The following is a 19,084-nucleotide window of genomic DNA, read 5'->3' as shown; positions in this document are numbered from 1 at the left end:
AAATGTAATGGAGATGTGCGTGGCAAGTATTTTACACAGAAGGTTGTGGGGGCCCTGACATGCATTGCCAGGTGAGGTGGTAGTGGCAGATATGATAGTGGCAGTTATGAAGCTTTTTCATGGGCAGATGGATTTGCAGGGAATGGAGGGGAAAGGATCACTTGCACACAGATGAGATCGGTTCAGCTAGGCATCCTGTTCGGCACAAACATTGTGGGCCAAAGGGCCCATTCCTGGGCTGTACTGTTCTATGTTCTAAGGATGTTGCGATTGTGGTCTCGTGGGTTCACCTGATAAACGTGATCAAGTTTGGCGAGGAATATCTAACAGAGATTCTCTCAATCCTATTACAACCCTAGGAAAGTGGAAATGGAGATGCAGAGATGAGTCCAATAAAAATGGGGTGAGCAAAATGGTGCCGATGGCCATTAAATCATCATAAGAACATAACATAATCTATGCTTTCAATGTTAAATCACATCATTTAACCCACAGGAAGCTGGAAGCAAACTAGATTATAATTTATCCTGAGAGAACATCTCTCAATCACCAGAAGCCTTAAGGGGCTGTCCCACTTGGGCGACCTAATCCGCGAGTTCTGGTGAGTTTGCCCTCGACTCATACTCGCAGCATGGTCAACACGAGCTCATAGGAGGTCTTTGTAACTCTCCTTCATGCTCGAGAGTGGTCCCCGTTTACTCAAGGCCTCAGCGTATTTTTCAACATGTTGAAAAATGCCCACGAGTAAAAAAAGGTCGCCATGGAAAAAATCTATACTATTTTTACTCGTAGGTTTAGTCGTAGTAGGTCGTAGTAGGTCGGAATGTTAGTCATGGGTAATCGAGGATAGTCGTAGATAGTCATCACTCTTCATCATAGCCGAAGGGAGATCGAAGGGAGGTCGAAGGAGGTCGTCTTCACTCTCCACTATTCGGTGTCCAATTTTCCCCAAAGTTAGTCGTAGCTAGTCGAAGCTAGTCGAAGCTAGTCGAAGGAGGTCTTCAACATGACATTTTTTCAAACTCTCCTAAACTCTTCTCAACTCGCCAATTAGGTCGCCCAAGTGGGATAGCCCCTTAAAGTGTTATACAAAATATTCATAAAAATGAAATAAGACCAACCACACAAAGTTCAATGTTAATATGCAGGAATGCAAAGATTCTTGCACACCTGACAAAGTACATCACATACTTTGTGTGAGGGCCTGCTATTATAAAATTATCTTATGCACAAAGCTCAGGAAGCTACCTAATGGGTATATGGGGCTTACATCTCCAAGTTTGCAGATGACATAAAGCAGGGTGGCAGTGTGAGCTGTGCGGAGGATGCTATGAGGCTGCAGTTTGACTTGGATATGTTGGCTGAGTGGGCAGATGCATGGCAGATGCAGTATAATAGTAAGATTAAACGAGAACTTACCAGTTTGAAGTTTGATCTGTATTTTATGAGGAGTTACGATGAGGGATTACGTGAAGAAGAACCCGTCCAGCGCGCATGCGCGACATACTTCAAAGCAGCGATGTGGAATCACAGAAAGACACAGTAATTGAAATAAATATAGTAAAGAAAAGGAGAGCTTAGATACCAGTTTGATCTCTATTATTGAGGGTGGGAGCGGAGGGCACGCAATCCCTCATCGTAATTCCTCATAAAATACAGATCAAACTTCAAACTGGTAAGTTCTCGTTTAATCTTACTATTTTACTTCGGAGTCACGTGAGTGACTACGTGAAGATTTTAAAGCTCTGTGATTTCAAACCGTGTAACAGTTCATACTTCACTCGCTGCCGAAGTCATTCGAGGGAGGAAGTATGTTATCGTAATCAACCATGAATTTGTTTGTAAAACAATAATGGTATTATTAACAATAACAAGACCAAAATGCTCCCCCGGGATTAAATTATATATTTTTTGCAGATTCTAATACTTTTTCTGCAAACGATACAGGTTCTGCCAGCGGCTTGTTATAAAAGTTTGGAACGTATACTCCCTAGACCACCCCGCTGTAGCCAGGATGTGGTCCATAGGCACGTCCATCCTCTTAGTCACTGATGTGGATGCTGCCCTGGTGGAGTAAGATTTATACACGTTAGTATGTACTCCAGCAACTCCCAGTACCTGCTTGAGTCACTTGAGATAGTTTGGCTCGTCACCCGACCATAAGGTTTCTTGTGGCTGACCCATAAGGCTTTTTCTCTCCCTCGAGGATTACTTATTGTGTCGATGTAATTCAATAAGTGGGTCATGACACATAACCGTGGTTCAGGTGGGTATGCCCGGAATTCCATGACTAGACCTGATGTTCCTACTCTACTCTGTTTGACCAGCCCCTAATGGTAAATGTAACACAGTCTAGTAGACCATATTGTCCAATCGTAGTAGATGGAGGAACTGGACTCTTTGTGCTGAGACCAGGCCATCAGCATGACCGTCTTCAGGGTGGGCTGTTCCAGGGTGAGGGACCTGGCTGGTGACCATCCCCTAAGGTACGTCAGGTCCACACTGACATCCCAGATTTGGGTGTACCTAGGTCTGGGGGATTAGAGTTGAATATGCCTCTCCTGAATTTGATCACCTGCGGGTGGTACCCTATGGCCTGTTGTCCTGGTGCCTGAGTTAAGTAGGCTGACAGAGCACTTCTGGCTGTGTTGATGGCGCAGTAGCTGAGTCCTTCATTGTGGTGAAGACCTGCCAGGAACTCCAGTACAGGTTTTGTTGTAGTTGAATATGTAGTTCCTGTATTTGAATAGTATCTTCCCACTTCTGGATGTTCGCCAAGTATGTTCCCTAGTGGATATGCGATGGGATGCTATCATTGTGTCGATAGTGCTATTTGACAATCCAGGCCCAGCAGTGGTCTTCCCAATTCTGCAACCCAGGCCCAGTAATGGTCTTTTCAAATCTGCAACCCAGTAGTTTAATTTATCGTGGCATGGGTGGCTTATGCCTGAAACTGGGTGAGTTGATAGGTCTGGGCTATTGGGAAATCATTAGGGTTTTGATGACCATGTCGAGGACCACTGGGAACCATGACTGTGGGTTTGCGTAGTTCCCGACTGATGAGGCCCTAGTACCTGACTGATGAGGTAGGAAAAAATGGGGGAGAACATAGAGATTAGTTTCCCTCCCCCCCCCCCCCCCCCAGTTCAGCGGGAATGTGTTCATTGCCACTGCCTCAAAGTTTGGTTTCATGCGACATACATCGGTACGTGGTGATTCAATTGAAATACAAGGAAATCGATATCTGGTGTTCCATATTGCTTTGTAATTTCAGCAAATACTTTGGTTTAATATGTCTGTTTACAGTATTTAGCTCACCTGGTAGGTAAGTTTGCTGATGGTCGAATATGTTTGACGACATACGGTTACCAATTGTTAAATAAATTGTCACATGATATCGATTTATTCTGCCCAAGTGGTTGGTGTATGCCACCACTGTGATGTTGTTAATTTATAAACGAACATGCAAAATGGTGCACGACTGAATAATATGCTTTTACCAATAGAACGTACTCAATATTCCCAACTAGGTTTTACGCCCAGTGTCTATAGTGATAATGACTCCAGATTAGTCCATTTGCCACCATGTGCTGGGTGTGGGTATTTAGTTTAAACACTAGCACCTTAGCTCTAATGGAAAGGTTCAAGTTAAGTAGCTGGTAATGCTGCTACTAACTCCCAATTACTCTAGCCACTTGTTGAATGGTTGGTTGGTTGATTGATACCATTAATTGTTACAGGTTGTGTCATACGCTGACTCTCCTTATGGCAATGTTATAGATGAGTGGATAGAGTTAATTGAATACCAGATAGTCAATAGTTGTGGATGGTGTCAACGTAGATCTATCTGGATTGTATGACAGGCTCAGGCTAAATAAGTTATAGTAGCTAATGCTGCTGATTAGCTATTCCCATGGATTTGTCTGTCGTTAATATCATAGAGACATGCCATGACGATATGTTCCTTAATAGTGTCAGGGCTGGTTTGAATATCTGGGAACAGTTTTGGCTCATATTAGCCATTGTCAATAATTTATACTGCCATAGTTACCCCATCCAGGTAAATTGGTATCTCTGAAATTTTATGAATGGGTACTGAATAGTATGCATCTTTTAAGTTGATGTCTACCATAAAGTATCCTAGGAAATCCATGGTTAGCAGTTACAATTTTCCATAAGTGTGTAACCTGGTGAAAATACTCAAGTGGTAAAGTCAATGATGGTGCAACATTCACCATCTTTGGGTTTTTTGGTACCAAAGGTTCATATTAGGTTTTTATGACCCCTTGTATATCAATGATGGTGCAACATTCACCATCTTTGGGTTTTTTGGTACCAGAGGTTCATATAGGCTTCTTTATGACCCCTAGTATATCTTCTCCAGTTAGCTAGTCCCTCATGTTCTTTTTTAGTGGGAGGGTAGACCCCTTGGGGTGCATGCTGAACTGGTAATATATGGTCCCTAGATAAGGGACGTATCAGATATTAAACTGATAAGAACAGATACTACCCTTGATCTTAGCCAAAAGGCCGAGAAGTGATGGGTTTCTTAATTCAATTTTTATCCTTGAATACTTTTGGTATATAACTACCAAGTGTGATAGTTCTTCATGTTCCCAACCCAGGTGTGATTCATCCCCCCCTGTTAGTACTAACCCTTCACCTTTTATGTGATGGTAGGAACCATACTTATCTGTCTTCACTGTTGTTTAGTGGTGTGCTCATTTCTTTGGTTTCTGGTTCCTTGTCTGTAGGGATGGTGTTGTTGGGGGGTGGCGCATTTTCCATGGGGCCTGCCCTGGACCCTGACCTGAAAGGGCTTACGGGGGTTCGCATGCGGGCCCCGAGCTTTCACCAGTACTATTAAGTAGACGCCTACTGGTGGACGCGTGGAGGTACTGCTGTCTGGTTTTGTGTGGTGCTCATTCCAGGCCCTGCCCTCTTGATGCCGAATATTTTGGATACTTCGTCCAGTTTCTTAGGCTTGGTTTGGTAACTTAGCCAGATAGCAGGATCTGTGGTTGTGAGGTCGGCGTTCTCACAGCCCTGTGAATTTTTTAGGTTGAGGGCAGGTTTTATAACTTCCTTCGAGAAGTTGCGGAGCATACTGTGAACAGTAGGGTCAGGTGCTTTGCCATACTACCCTGCCCCTCTGGAATGAGCATGCGAAAATGATAGCCGACGTCAGGGGTATCAAATGCATTTTAAGATATTTGGGTTTTAAAAAGCTATGCTCAATGTACCCCCAATAATGGTGGGCACTTTGAGTAAATGCAATTGAGGGGAGGCGTGATGAAATCCAACGCCTCATGACTACCTGTCTTGGAGAGGTTTTTTTGTTGTTGAAAAGAACAGGTAGTAAGCTGGCCGTCAGTTGAGACTGAAAAGTCATCTCGCTAGTGGTGGAGCCACATAGCGGCCACACCCAGCAGCTCTTCCTGATCCTGTACCTCAAGCATACTCCCGATGTTGTTCAGCCAGTGACCCCTCTTCTTGACCAGCCCAGCCCTGGTCACCATCGATCCCTCGATAAGGGAGACGGCCAGTGCTGTAGCACTGGAGTGGGAGTGTTATGCTCCCTTGGCGAGCTTGCCCCTGCTCCTGAGGCAAGTTTCGCTGGAGTTTTTTGGCTCCATGACCTTACTTGGAGAACAGACACTTACTTGCTCTCATTTGAAGTGCCGATTCCATCTTCCATGTCTGTCTCCAGCCCGAGGTTTGGTTGCTGGCTTTGCTGCTAGAAGCTGCCTGCCGTTTTCGGGCGGCATTTCTGCGTTTCTCGGGCGGCGAGTCTCCTTGTCGGGAGTATGCAGGGGTTACCGGCCGTTTTTTTTGTTCCCTCCAGTCCGCTGCTGTTGGTCAGACAGCTGTTAGCGGACTGGGCATCAGCTCAGTACCCTGACTGTGGACCGCAGTGTGTGCGGTTCCGGTGCCGCCTCTCCCCCCTCCACTGACGGAGCGCTCCTTCCCTGGAGTCGAACTGGGGCCAGTTCCCTCTGTTCTGCTTTGCTGTCTCCAGTTCCCCTGGAGCAACAAAGTGGAGCAAAGTTTGTAAACTCGAACCTGTGGGTAAGTACTTACCTAACGGTCCGTTCCTTCAGGCTTGTAGCGGGAGCGCCCGTACTCCCGTTCGTCGCTGTTGCACTACGTGAACGCTCATGTCGCGCATGCGTGCTGGACGGGTTCTTCTTCACGTAGTCACTCACGTGACTCCGAAGTAAAATGTGGATAAATGTGAGGTTATCCACTTTGGTGACAAGAACAGGGAGACAGATTATTATCTGAATGGTGTCAGATTAGGAAAAGGGGAGGTGCAGCGAGACCTGGGTGTGCTTGTACATCAGTCACTGAAAGTAAGCATGCAGGTACAGCAGGCAGTGAAGAAAGCTAATGGCATGTTGGCCTTCATTGTGAGAGGGTTTGAGTTTAGGAGTAAGGAGGTCTTACAGCGGTTGTACATGGCCCTAGTAAGAGGGGTATTGTGGTATTGTGTGCAGTTTGTTCTCCTAATTTGAGGAAGGACATTCTTGCTATTGAGGGAGTGCAGCGTAGCTTCACCAGGTTAATTCCCGGGGTGGCGGGACTGACATATGATGAAAGAATGGGTCGAATGGGCTTGTATTCACTGGAATTTAGAAGGATGAGAGGGCATCTTATAGAAACATATACAATTCTTAAGGGGTTGGGCAGGCTAGATGCAGGAAAAATGTTCCCGAAGTTGGGGGAGTCCAGAACCAGGGGTCACACTTTAAGAATAAGAGGTAGGCCATTTAGGATTGAGATGAGGAAAAACCTTTTCACCCAGAGAGTTGTGAATCTGTGGAATTATCTGCCACAGAAGGCAGTGGAGGCCAATTCACTGAATGTTTTCAAGAGATAGTTAGATTTAGCTGTTAGGGCTAATAGAATCAAGGGATATGGGGAAAAAGCAGGAACGGACACTGACTTTGGATGATCAGCCACGATCACTTCATAGCAAAAGGATTTGAGTATTGGAGCAGGGAGGTTCTACTGCAGTTGTACAGGGTCTTGGTGAGACCACACCTGGAGTATTGCATACAGTTATGGTCTCCAAATCTGAGGAAGGACATTATTGCCATAGAGGGAGTGCAGAGAAGGTTCACCAGACTGATTCCTGGGATGTCAGGACTTTCATATGAAGAAAGACTGGATAGACTCGGCTTATACTCGCTAGAATTTATTAGATTGAGGGGGGATCTTATAGAAACTTACAAAATTCTTAAGGAGTTGGACAGGCTAGATGCAGGAAGATTGTTCCCGATGTTGGGGAAGTCCAGGACAAGGGGTCACAGCTTAAGGATAAGGGGGAAATCCTTTAAGGCCGAGATGAGAAAAACATTTTTCACACAGAGAGTGGTGAATCTCTGGAACTCTCTGCCACAGAGGGTAGTTGAGGCCAGTTCATTGGCTATATTTAAGAGGGAGTTAGATGTGGCCCTTGTGGCTAAAGGGATCAGGGGGTATGGAGAGAAGGCAGGTACGAGATACTGAGTTGGATGATCAGCCATGATCATATTTAATGGCGGTGCAGGCTCGAAGGGCCGAATGGCCTACTCCTGCATCTATTTTCTAGGTTTCTATGTTTCTTTCCCCCACTTCTTCTTCTAATGTAGAGTGGGTCATAGCTATGAGTGGGGCCTGCATATTGTAGTTGGAATGTTTGGCCATCGGTGAAAGTGATATTGAGGTGTTACAGCCCTGGCAGAACATTGTGACAGGATGCAATTGGCTACTAAGGAGATCAAGTGGTCTAGAGGTCATGTTGTGGGGTTCATAGACTACAGTTCAGCCTTCAACACGATAGTCCCCACCAGACTGGCCGGGAAGCTGCTGGAATTAGGGCTCAACACCCCCCTGTGTGCCTGGGTCCTGGACTTTCTCACCGCCAGGCCCCAGGTAGTTAAGATGGGGGGAAATACATCAAAGTCCCTTACCCTGAGCACAGGATTCCCCCAGGGTTGCATCCTCAGCCCCCTATTGTACTCCCTGTACACACATGTCTGTGTGGCTAGGTTCAGCTCCAACTCTATAATCAAGTTTGCTGATGACACTGTGGTGGTGGGCCTGATCTCAGACAACAATGAGAAGGCCTACCGGGAGGAGGTGGCTGATCTGGCACTCTGGTGTCAGGACAACAGCCTCCTCTTGAACATCAAAAAAACGAAGGAGCTGATCGTGGACTTTAGGAGGGCACATCATCCGAGGACGTACACACCATTGAGGATAAATGGGGATACTGTGGATAGGGTGAGCTGTTTTAAATATCTGGGAGTCCACATCTCTGAGGATATGACAAGTACATCACACGCGCAGCACTCGTGAGTAAGGCAAGGCAGCGCCTTTACCACCTCAGGCAATTGAGGAAATTCAGAATGTCTCCGAGGATCTTCCAGTGCTTCTACTCAGCGGCTGTGGAAAGCATCTTGTCCGGAAATATTACAATCTGGTTTGGGAATTGCTCTGCCCAGGACAAGAAGGCTCTGCAGAGAGTAGTGCGTTCGGCCGAACACACTATGGGAACTTCACTCGCCCCCCTGCAGGAACTATACATCAGAAGGTGCAACTCCAGAGCCAATAAGATCATGGGAGACCCCTTTCACCCCTGCAACGGACTGTTCCAGCTGCTACGGTCAGGCAAACGCCTCCGTTGCCATGCCGTGAGAACATAGAAACATAGAAACATAGAAATTAGGTGCAGGAGTAGGCCATTCGGCCCTTCGAGCCTGCACCGCCATTCAATATGATCATGGCTGATCATCCAACTCAGTATCCCGTACCTGCCTTCTCTCCATACCCTCTGATCCCCTTAGCCACAAGGGCCACATCTAACTCCCTCTTAAATATAGCCAATGAACTGGCCTCGACTACCCTCTGTAGCAGAGAGTTCCAGAGATATCACCACTCTCTGTGTGAAAAAGGTTCTTCTCATCTCGGTTTTAAAGGATTTCCCCCTTATCCTTAAGCTGTGACCCCTTGTCCAGGACTTCCCCAATATCGGGAGCAATCTTCCTGCATCTAGCCTGTCCAACCCCTTAAGAATTTTGTAAGTTTCTATAAGATCCCCTCTCAATCTCCTAAATTCTAGAGAGTATAAACCAAGTCTATCCAGTCTTTCTTCATAAGACAGTCCTGACATCCCAGGAATCAGTCTGGTGAACCTTCTCTGCACTCCCTCTATGGCAATAATGTCCTTCCTCAGATTTGGAGACCAAAACTGTACGCAATACTCCAGGTGTGGTCTCACCATGACCCTGCACAACTGCAGTAGAACCTCCCTGCTCCTATACTCAAATCCTTTTGCTATGAAAGCTAACATACCACTCGCTTTCTTCACTGCCTGCTGCACCTGCATGCCCACTTTCAATGACTGGTGTACCATGACACCCAGGTCTCGCTGCATCTCCCCTTTTCCTAGTCGGCCACCATTTAGATAATAGTCTGCTTTCCTGTTTTTGCCACCAAAATGGATAACCTCACATTTATCCACATTATACTGCATCTGCCAAACATTTGCCCACTCACCCAACCTATCCAAGTCACCTTGCAGTCTCCTAGCATCCTCCTCACAGCTAACACTGCCCCCCAGCTTAGTGTCATCCGCAAACTTGGAGATATTGGAGAGGTTGAGAAGGAGTTTCTTCCCAGAGGCCATAAGGACTGCAAACCCCTATCTCACCAGGGACTAACTTTGCTGTACCACTCTAATGCTTTTAAAAAAATTGCTAGGTTTTGTTTCCCTTTTTCCTTCCGCCAACAATATGTAAAAGAATATGTGATTCTGTTCCATTCTGGTTGTTTGTTTGTTTTTTGCACAAAGTCCGCGAGCATTACTACTTTTCATTTCACTGCACATCTCGTATGTGTATGTGACAAATAAACTTGACTTGACTTGACGTTAAGGTGATAATCAGGTTGGAGTGTGCTTGTGGGAAGCCTGAGAGAGTTCCTCATTAACCAGATGGAAAAGCTGGTGGTGGAAGGTCACAGCAAAGAACAATTAGGGCCTGTCTTTGGAAGCATTGCATGTTGACAATAAGAGTAGTACAGGTGCACAACCTTTTATCCGAAAGCCTTGGGACCAGACACTTTTCGTAATTCAGAATTTGTCGGTCTTCGGAATGGAATTTTTTTAGCGTAGATTTTAATGGCTGGCTCAGTGGTAGAGTGCTCGGCTCATATCCGCAAGGTCGCGAGTTTGCGCCTTGATCCCGGCAGTAAACTCGGTCGCGAGTTTGAGTCTTCAATGTAGTTTTTTCTTGCAGAATAAATGTTTGTATGAAATGCAGTGTAGAAGAGGTGTACTGACTGTGTGGGCAGAACTTTGGAAGTGATTGCCCACCAGTCTAAAAAGCCGCTGTGTCTCCCTGTCCCTGGGATAGCAGGGGGCGATCAAACAGCACAATACCCCCCTCCCCCTCCAACTCCAGAGGAATCCGCTCCCTAATGGGCCGCTACGGCGACAAGTGGCAGTATGCCCACAGCCCGAGCTGCGCCCCCTCATCCGCCACCCCAAGAACAAGACGTACCTTGCACACCATCAGCTTCTGCCCCTACGTGTTCCTCTGGAGTTGGAGCGGGGCTGGGCTGGAGTTGCTGCTGGCTGTGCGTCTCTGGGATCTCCGTGCTTGCAGTGGGCCTGGGGGTCGGTGTCCCGTTGGTCCTGACGTCTCCGGCCACCCCCCTGGACTGGAGCTGAGACTGGAAACTGTACCGCCCTTGCCCCCTCCCTCTGCAACTGCAAACAACCCCACTCTCCTGCAAGGGCGGAACGGTTCCCGGAGGATGGCAGGTGGCCGGAGACGTCAAGACCAACAGGAACCCGCTCCCCGATGGGCCCCTACGACGCCCCGAGCTGCGCCCCGTCATCCGCAACCCAGGTTCCTCTGTAGTTGGAGCGGGGCTGGGCTGGGCTGCTGTTGGCTGTGGGTCTCTGGGATCTCCGTGCTTGCAGTGGGCCTGGGGGTCGGTGTCCCGATGAGGGGGCGCAGCTCGGGGAACGGCTTCTGGTGGTCCTGACGTCTCCGGCCAGTTTGCAGTTTTCCTCTGGAGTTGGAACGGGGCTGTGCTGGGCTGCTGCTGGCTGTGGGTCTCTGGGATCTCCGTGCTTGCAGTGGGCCTGGGGGTCGGTGTCCCGTTGGTCCTGACGTCTCCGGTGACAGTGCAAAGCCCCCGCGCCGGTGCAATGGGCGGGGAGCTGGAGAGGGGAGGGAAGGGGTCACACACATGGCCGGGAAGCAGAGGGGTGTAGGTGGGGTGAAACTGAAGGGAGCGACAATCTGCTGCTGCCTGCCCCGCTGAGTTAAAAAGTTCCCACGCAAGACTCACGAAACACTGTGTATCGTGAGTCTACCGTGGGAACTTTTTAACTCAGCGGGCAGGCAGCAGCATATTGTCAATTATTAACCCTCCCGCGCAATATACCCTCACCTTCTCTTTCATGAATGGGGATTTAGTTCCCCTTTCTTCGAGGACCGACCGGAGGTTCCGCTGTCACCTCTGCGGGCCGCCCTCGGTGAACGTTTTCAAGGACCTTTCTTCAAGGACCGAAAAAATGGCCGCTATTCGGAGGTTTTCGTTATTTGGATCTTCGGATAAAAGGTTGTGCACCTGTATTACAGTTGACAAACCATAAAAGTAGAACACGAGGAATCCAAAGTGTGGAGTTAGGGATGGGAGGAGAGAGGGAGAGAGAGAGAGAGATTGGACCATCTGAATATAAGATTTGACTGAGTGACTGGGAGGAGCAGTGCTCTTCCTGGTGGTCAACAAACTGCATTGTTAAAAACAATTCCAGTCAGCCAAAGAATCATAGAAAGGTTAAAAACACAAGGGCAGGTCATTCAGTGCAACATGTGTTCACCAGAGTTCTAACAGATCACCTCTCCAGTTTCACTGGCCTCCTTCTCCACAGCTTAAGACATTTTTCGCAACCATATTTTTTTGGAATTCCCTCATGAAGACCACATTGGAACCTGCCTCTACCATATATCCAGGCATTGCATTCCAGATATCACATTGACTTTTTCTCATGGACATCTCATCTTTGACATCCACGAAAGGGGACAGCCTCCCACTACCTCCCTTCATTTTTCACACTTTTATTAAATTTCTCCAAAGAAAACCATCAGCCTGTTGAAAGTATCCTGTAACTGTTGTCCTTTATTCTCATAAACATTCTTGTAAAACTTTTCTAGATCCTCTCTAATGCTTCAGATTCTTCCCATGATGTGGCGACCAAACTGAAAAAATGCCATTGCTTTGTAAAGTTCAATCCACAAACAATTAGGGCCAGGTTATTGGAAACTGTCAACGTATTGAAGAACATCCAAAGAGTCACGGATATAAGAAGAAAGGAAAATAAATGTATCAAGGTAGGATGAATACGTTTGTTGGGTCAACAGCCAGCAATGGACCTACCCACACAGTCCTGGTTATGGATCTTAGGCAAAAAGACTAAGAGGCTTGGGTACTACATGGCTGGAAGCTGTGAAGGGAAGATTTCCTGAGGAAATTAGGTCTGTGACGGTATTTATAATTACAGTATAAGACAGATAGCATAAAAGTAAGAAGGAGCACAGGCAGCATTAGGTGGGAATGTCATGTTCCACAATAGCTTTACAGCACAAGGACTTGACATTTAAAAAGTATGTAACAGCAGAGATAAAAGACAGCTCCGTGCCAGGTGGCATATTCTATCATTTAAGAAGCTCACGACACCACACTTGTTAGAAATGGCCTCGCACTCAATAACACGCGTAATGATCTGTCCTCTCCAGTTTCTGGAGTGGGGATGTCAGGAGGAGTCAGATACATTCAAGGCAACAACATTGGGAAAGGGGAGATATCAGGGAATAGGACATCAGAGAATGGAGCTCTGGGAGTCAGACAAGCAGTAACATATGCTGGCAGTCTCCAAGGATATGGATAAATATAAAGTGTGCGCAGCTCAGCAATGAAAACAGAATGGCAGGGCATTGTTTAAATGGTATTAGATTGGTAAGCATTGCTGTACACAGAGACTTGGGCGTTCTAGTGTACCAGTCACTGAAAGCAAACATGCCGGTGAGTAAGCAGTTGAAAAGACAAATGGTATATTGGTCTTCATTGCAAGAGGTTTTGAGCACAGAAGCAAGGCTGGCTTATGCAGAGCCTTGGTAGGACCACACTTGAAGTGTTATGTGAAAGTTAGGTTTCCTTATCTGATATACTTGCCCTACACTGAGTTCCTGGGATGATTGGAGTGCTGCATATAATGGCAATAAGAAGAGGTCACTGGACATGAGAAGAATAAGAGGACACCTAATCAAGACTTAAAATTCTAATAATGAAGATGTTTCTCCTGGCCGAAAATGAGGGGTCATAGTGTTAGATTGGAGACAAGGCATTTGAGGTTGAGTAAAGGAGAAATATTTTCATTTTCAGTGTGGAATTTGCTACCAACACAGAGCTGCAGAGACCGTCATTAAAAATGTTTGCAAAGGAAGCAAATAAATTGCTAGGTACAAAAGGGATCAAAAGTAGAGAGAGAGAGCAGGAATGTTGATCAGTCATGATTGTACTGAACGGCAGAGCAGGCTGGAATGGTCAAATGGACAGTTCCTGATCCTATTCTCTCTGCTTTTTATTAGAAGCATGTATACAAATAATAGTAAGTGACAATTTAATTACAGATTTCTTACATAGCTTCAGTTGTTTTTTAAAGAATAAAGATAAAGGGAGCAAAAGATGAGAGAAAGTAATAGAGAAAAAAAGGAGAGGCAAAAGGAAACTACCAATAACACGATGTGGAGATAGATCCAGGAGATGTTGAGTATAACTATTCATCCAATCCCAAACTCAGGTTTCAACCCTGATTTTGTGTTAAACCAATTCACTTTTTCAAAAATTCAATAAATGGAGACCATATTCTAACAAAAAATTCTGGTTTGTCAATTAAGACAAATCTTATTTTTCCAAATGCAAGGTCTCAATCATTTCCGTAATCCACATTTTAATTGTGGGGGCTGCTGGTTTTTTCCAACATTTTAGTATTAATTTTTTCGCAGTTATTAGACTGTAATCAAGAAATTGTCTCTGACATCGTAAAGTTTGTGCTATGTTCTGATAATCCTAATATTATTAATTTTGGCTCTGGGTCCAGTTGGATGTTGATGACTTCAGAAATAAATTAAAAAATGTCCACCCAAAAATGTGGAATTTTTATACTTTACAAAGAGACCTGGGTGTCATGGTACACCAGTCATTGAAAGTAGGCATGCAGGTGCAGCAGGCAGTGAAGAAAGCAAATGGTATGTTAGCATTCATAGCAAAATGATTTGAGTATAGGAGCAGGGAGGTTCTACTGCAGTTGTACAGGGTCTTGGTGAGACCACACCTGGAGTATTGTGTACAGTTTTGGTCTCCTAATCTGAGGAAATACATTCTTGCCATAGAGGGAGTACAGAGAAGGTTCACCAGACTGATTCCTGGGATGTCAGGACTTTCATATGAAGAAAGATTGGATAGACTCGGCTTAAACTCGTTAGAATTTAGAAGATTGAGGGGGGATCTTATAGAAACTTACAAAATTCTTAAGGGGTTGGACAGGCTAGATGCAGGAAGATTGTTCCCGATGTTGGGGAAGTCCACAACAAGAGGTCACAGTTTAAGGATAAGGGGGAAATCTTTTAGGACCGAGATGAGAAAAACATTTTTCACACAGAGAGTGGTGAATCTCTGGAATTCTCTGTCACAGAAGGTAGTTGAGGCCAGTTCATTGGCTGTATTTAAGAGGGAGTTAGATGTGGCCCTTGTGGCTAAAGGGACCAGGGGGTATGGAGAGAAAGCAGGTACAGGATACTGAGTTGGATGATCAGCCATGATCATATTAAATGGCGGTGCAGGCTCTAAAGGCCGAATGGCCTACTCCTGCACCTATTTTCTATGTTTCTATGCTTTTATATGTTTCTATGCATCTCTCAGGAGTTGGCGGGACCAGATTTATTGAAATAATCATTGTGAACACTAAGATCCTGTCTGTTTAGCAATTACATTTTAGATATAGTTCACTTATGGTACACATGAAAATGTGGCAAATGCAAGAATTTCTAGGCCTATCTATGTAAATGCAGGAGGTGGTATAAATGAGAGAGGTGAGCAACTGACACAGATTTACATGAGATTATACCATAGGAGACAAACAGAGACCTGCAACAAATAAATATTCCTGCAAACAAGGCTCCAAAGAAAGTTGGGGAAGGAGGAAAGGAAAGGGTGTGATAGCGTTGATTACGGAAAATATTGTACAGAGTGAAGGACGTATGCTTAGAGTTAACTACGAATAGTGGTACTTTCCAGTATGTTCGAGGGACCACCAACACATGGAAAGCTGTACATTTTCATGAAATGTCTTGAGAAAGGCAAGACTAATAATGATAGGAGACTTCAACAATTGCAGTTGCAATACTGTGAGGAGGGTCAGGAATTGGGGCGGAAGGGGGAGGTGGGGTGTGGGGGGGGGGGGGGGGGGGGACTCGCTGGCTGGAGGAGTATAAACCCATTTTGGTTCAATGCTTTGGTGACAATTGTATATTTCCAATCCACCAATGACAGGGACAATGCTGGAGTTGTCTCTGTTCAATAAGGTTGGTCAGGTGATGCAAGAATCAATGGGAAATTTGGAGACCAGTGGTTATAATTTAAATTAGGTGTAGAGAGAACAAAAAGCAATTGAATGTTTGAATGAAAGATACAGCATGGAAACAGGCCCTTTGCCCACTGGGTCCCTGCTAACCAACGATTGCCCACACACACTAGTTCCATTTATCTCACTTTTGCATCCAGTCCTTACACACTAGAGGCAATTTACAGAGGCCAAATAACTTAAAAACCCGCTCATCCCTGGGATGTGGGAGGAGCACCCAGAGGAAACGTACAAGGTCAAAGGGAGAAAATGCAAACTCCACACAGACAGCACCTGAGGTCAGCTTTGAAACCAGATCTCTGGTGCTGTGAGGCAGCAATGTTACCAGCTGCGTCACTATGCCAACCATGTAGAGTCTTGCAGTATGGACATAGGCCCTTTGGCCCAAATTGCCCAGGCCAACCTACATGTCTCATCTACACTAGTCCCATCTGCCTGCATTTGGCCCATATCCCTGTAAACTTGTCCTATCCATGTACCAAAGTTTTCTTAAACGATGCGTTAAACTGCCTCAACTACCTCTTCCAGCAGCTTGTTCCATACACCTACCACCCTTTCCCCCCTGATCTTAAACCTATGTCTTCTAGTTCTCTATTCCCCTACCCTGGGCAAGAGACTCTGTGTGTCTACCCAATCTATTCCTCATGATTTTATACAACTCTATATGAACACACCTTATCTTCATGCACTCTAAGAAATAGAGTCCTAGCTTGCTCAGTCTCTCCTTATAGCTCAGGCCACCATCCTCAGAAATCTTCTCTGTACTCTTTCCAGCTTGACAACACCTTTCCTATAACATGGTGCCCAAAATTGAACACAATACTCCAAATGTGGCCTCACCAATGTTTTATACTACGGCAAAATGACCTCCCAACTTCTATACTCTGTGCTCTGACTGATGAAGGTCAATGTACCAAAAGCCTTTTTGACTACCCTATCTACCTGCAACTCCACCTTCAAGGAACCATGTACCTGCACTCCTAGATCCCTCTGCTGTACAACACTACCCAGAGGCCAGCCGTTCACCATGTAGGTCCTGCCCATGCTAGTGCTCCCAAAATGCAACACCTAACATTTCATTGTATTAAATTCCATCAACCATTCTTCAACCCACCTGCCCAACCGATCAAGATCTTGTTGCAATTTTGACAACCATCTGGAACAAAAATGGGAGGAGGGTGAATTTCAGTGTACTGAAAGCAAATCTGGCCAAATTGGACTCAAAAGACTGAAAAGCAAATTTGTAATCAAGCAATGACAGGTGGGAAAGGCTGACAGCCAAGTCCTGAACTCGCTGGATCATGAACGAGTGAAATAAAGCAGAACATATTGTGCATGGCAGGCGTCGGATTAATAATACGTGAGAACAGGTTGAATGCAGAAAGATCAGAGTGAAAGTAATAGGAAAATATAGAGGTAAAGCGATAGTATAAAAACATTAAAAAGGGAAAAGGAAAAGACTAGCAGGAGTAGTATGACCACTAATAGGCAGGAGAATAATGCATGGATCAAAACATCAAATGTTGAAAGAAAAACGCTGAATACTGGCCTTGCATTTCCTGCATTTGTGTTATTAAATTTATTATTAATGATGAAGGTAGAGTGTTCGAAACCAGTTTTATCAGAGGAGAAGTTGTCAAAATCATAAAATAAGATGAGGCCACTGAAGAGGAGGAGAAAGCAGTAACATTACTTAACACATGTAAAATGTCCAGGATTTAATGGGATACACAGGCAAGTTGGACAAGTGCAGACTAATAAAAGGAAGGCAACAATAATTAGTTGAAGGCAAATCAAATCTTGTTCAAGTGACTGTTCATTTTTTCCTTACCATTGATTCTAGCAGTATCCCACCATCAAGATTAAAAAGGATTAGTTTCCAGAGCATCCCAAACTTATCTATGAGTGGGTTGGTGAGACCAACAAGCTTACTAAAGGAGTTTTACAAGATGATGCACAGGACAAAAATGTCAGAAAAACTGATGCCTGTGGAATAAAAGGGAAATTGACAGCATGGAAAATAAATTGTCTTCGGGACAACAATCAGAAGTACTTCTCAAAAGTGAGTTCAGGTAGACTTAGACAAAGATCTGTTTATCAATTCAAACTTTTCCAAAAACAGGCCTTTCTGCTCTGAAGAAGGGTTTCGGCCCGAAACATTGCCTATTTCCTTCGCTCCATAGATGCTGCCTCCCCCGCTGAGTTTCTCCAGCATTTTTGTCTACTTTCTGCTCAATATGTCCATGGATACCTTTTGGCCCATTTATTTCACTTGGTCACTATTTGTTGTGGATAAACAAGGCACAATTTCAAAATCTATACATGAAACAAAAGTTTGTCTCCAGTGTCGTGAGGAGTACAGTGGTAAGATTTCAAGGAGACTAATACTTTTTTGTAGTATGTCATGGAACAATATAACATGGAAACAGATCCTTTGGTCCAGAGGGTTCATGCTGACCTTCGAGCATCCACTGAGAATGTTCAAATCTGACATTGTCAACACCACTGGAGGTCAGGATTGAACACAGGTCACTGGAACTGTTGAGACAACAGCTCAACTAGCTGTGCCACTGACATATGGCAGGTGAAAATGAATGTTGGGTCATGTATTGTGATATGATCTGATAGGAATAAGAAAGATAATGTAAAATTCTAAATGAAAAAAAGACAGGAAGTGCTGGAGTAACTCAACGGGTCAGACAGCATCTCTGGATAACATGGATAGGTGACATTTCGGGTCAGGCACCTTATTCAGCCCGAAGAAGTGTCCTGACCCAAAGCTTCTCTTATCCATGTTCTCCAGAGATGCTGCTGGACCAGCTGAGTTACTCTAGCATTTCCTGTCTTTTTTTTAGTAAACCAGCATCTGCAGTTCCTTGTGTCTCCATAACTCCAAAGTTATGTCCTGAAATCTAGAAGTATTAGGGGACAGAAAAAGAAAGAAAGTGTGTTTGCATTGATTACAGAAGACCTTTGAAGATTTTGAAGATGGCAGAGTGGATTTAAAAATAGTTCAAAAGTGACATAGGATCTTAGATTGTATTATTAAAAGAGACATAAAGTACAAAAAAAGTAAGATATATGTAACCTCCAGACAATAGTCAGATGACCAACCTGTCCAATACTGGGAACTAGATTTTTGAAAGGATTTGAAGGATTTAAAGTGGGTTCTGAAAGGATTTAATCAAATAAACTAGGGATAAGGGATTAGGGATTCTAATTACCTTGAACGACTGGAGAAACTGGAATTATTCACCTTTGAACATTAAAGGTTAAGAGGTGATGTTATATGTGTTCAGAATCATGGTCGTGGGAAAGTCAATGAAGAGAAATTGTTTCAATTGAAGGTAGTGCTGAGAAGCAGGGAGTCAAAGACCATTT

General features: G+C 44.9%; 1 protein-coding gene and 1 pseudogene across 3 annotated transcripts in view; both read right to left on the bottom strand.

Moving 5' to 3' along the window:
• zfpm2 (zinc finger protein, FOG family member 2) overlaps positions 1-19,084 on the bottom strand; it is a 660,636-nt gene that overhangs the window by 38,008 nt on the left and 603,544 nt on the right. The window lies entirely within an intron of this gene.
• LOC116972669 lies at positions 4,429-4,542 on the bottom strand (annotated as a pseudogene).

The sequence above is a fragment of the Amblyraja radiata genome, chromosome 4, assembly GCF_010909765.2.
Source record: "Amblyraja radiata isolate CabotCenter1 chromosome 4, sAmbRad1.1.pri, whole genome shotgun sequence".
Classification (NCBI taxonomy): Eukaryota; Metazoa; Chordata; class Chondrichthyes; order Rajiformes; family Rajidae; genus Amblyraja; species Amblyraja radiata.
Note: the sequence above shows the minus strand (reverse complement) of the source record. Positions and strands in the feature narration are given on the sequence as shown.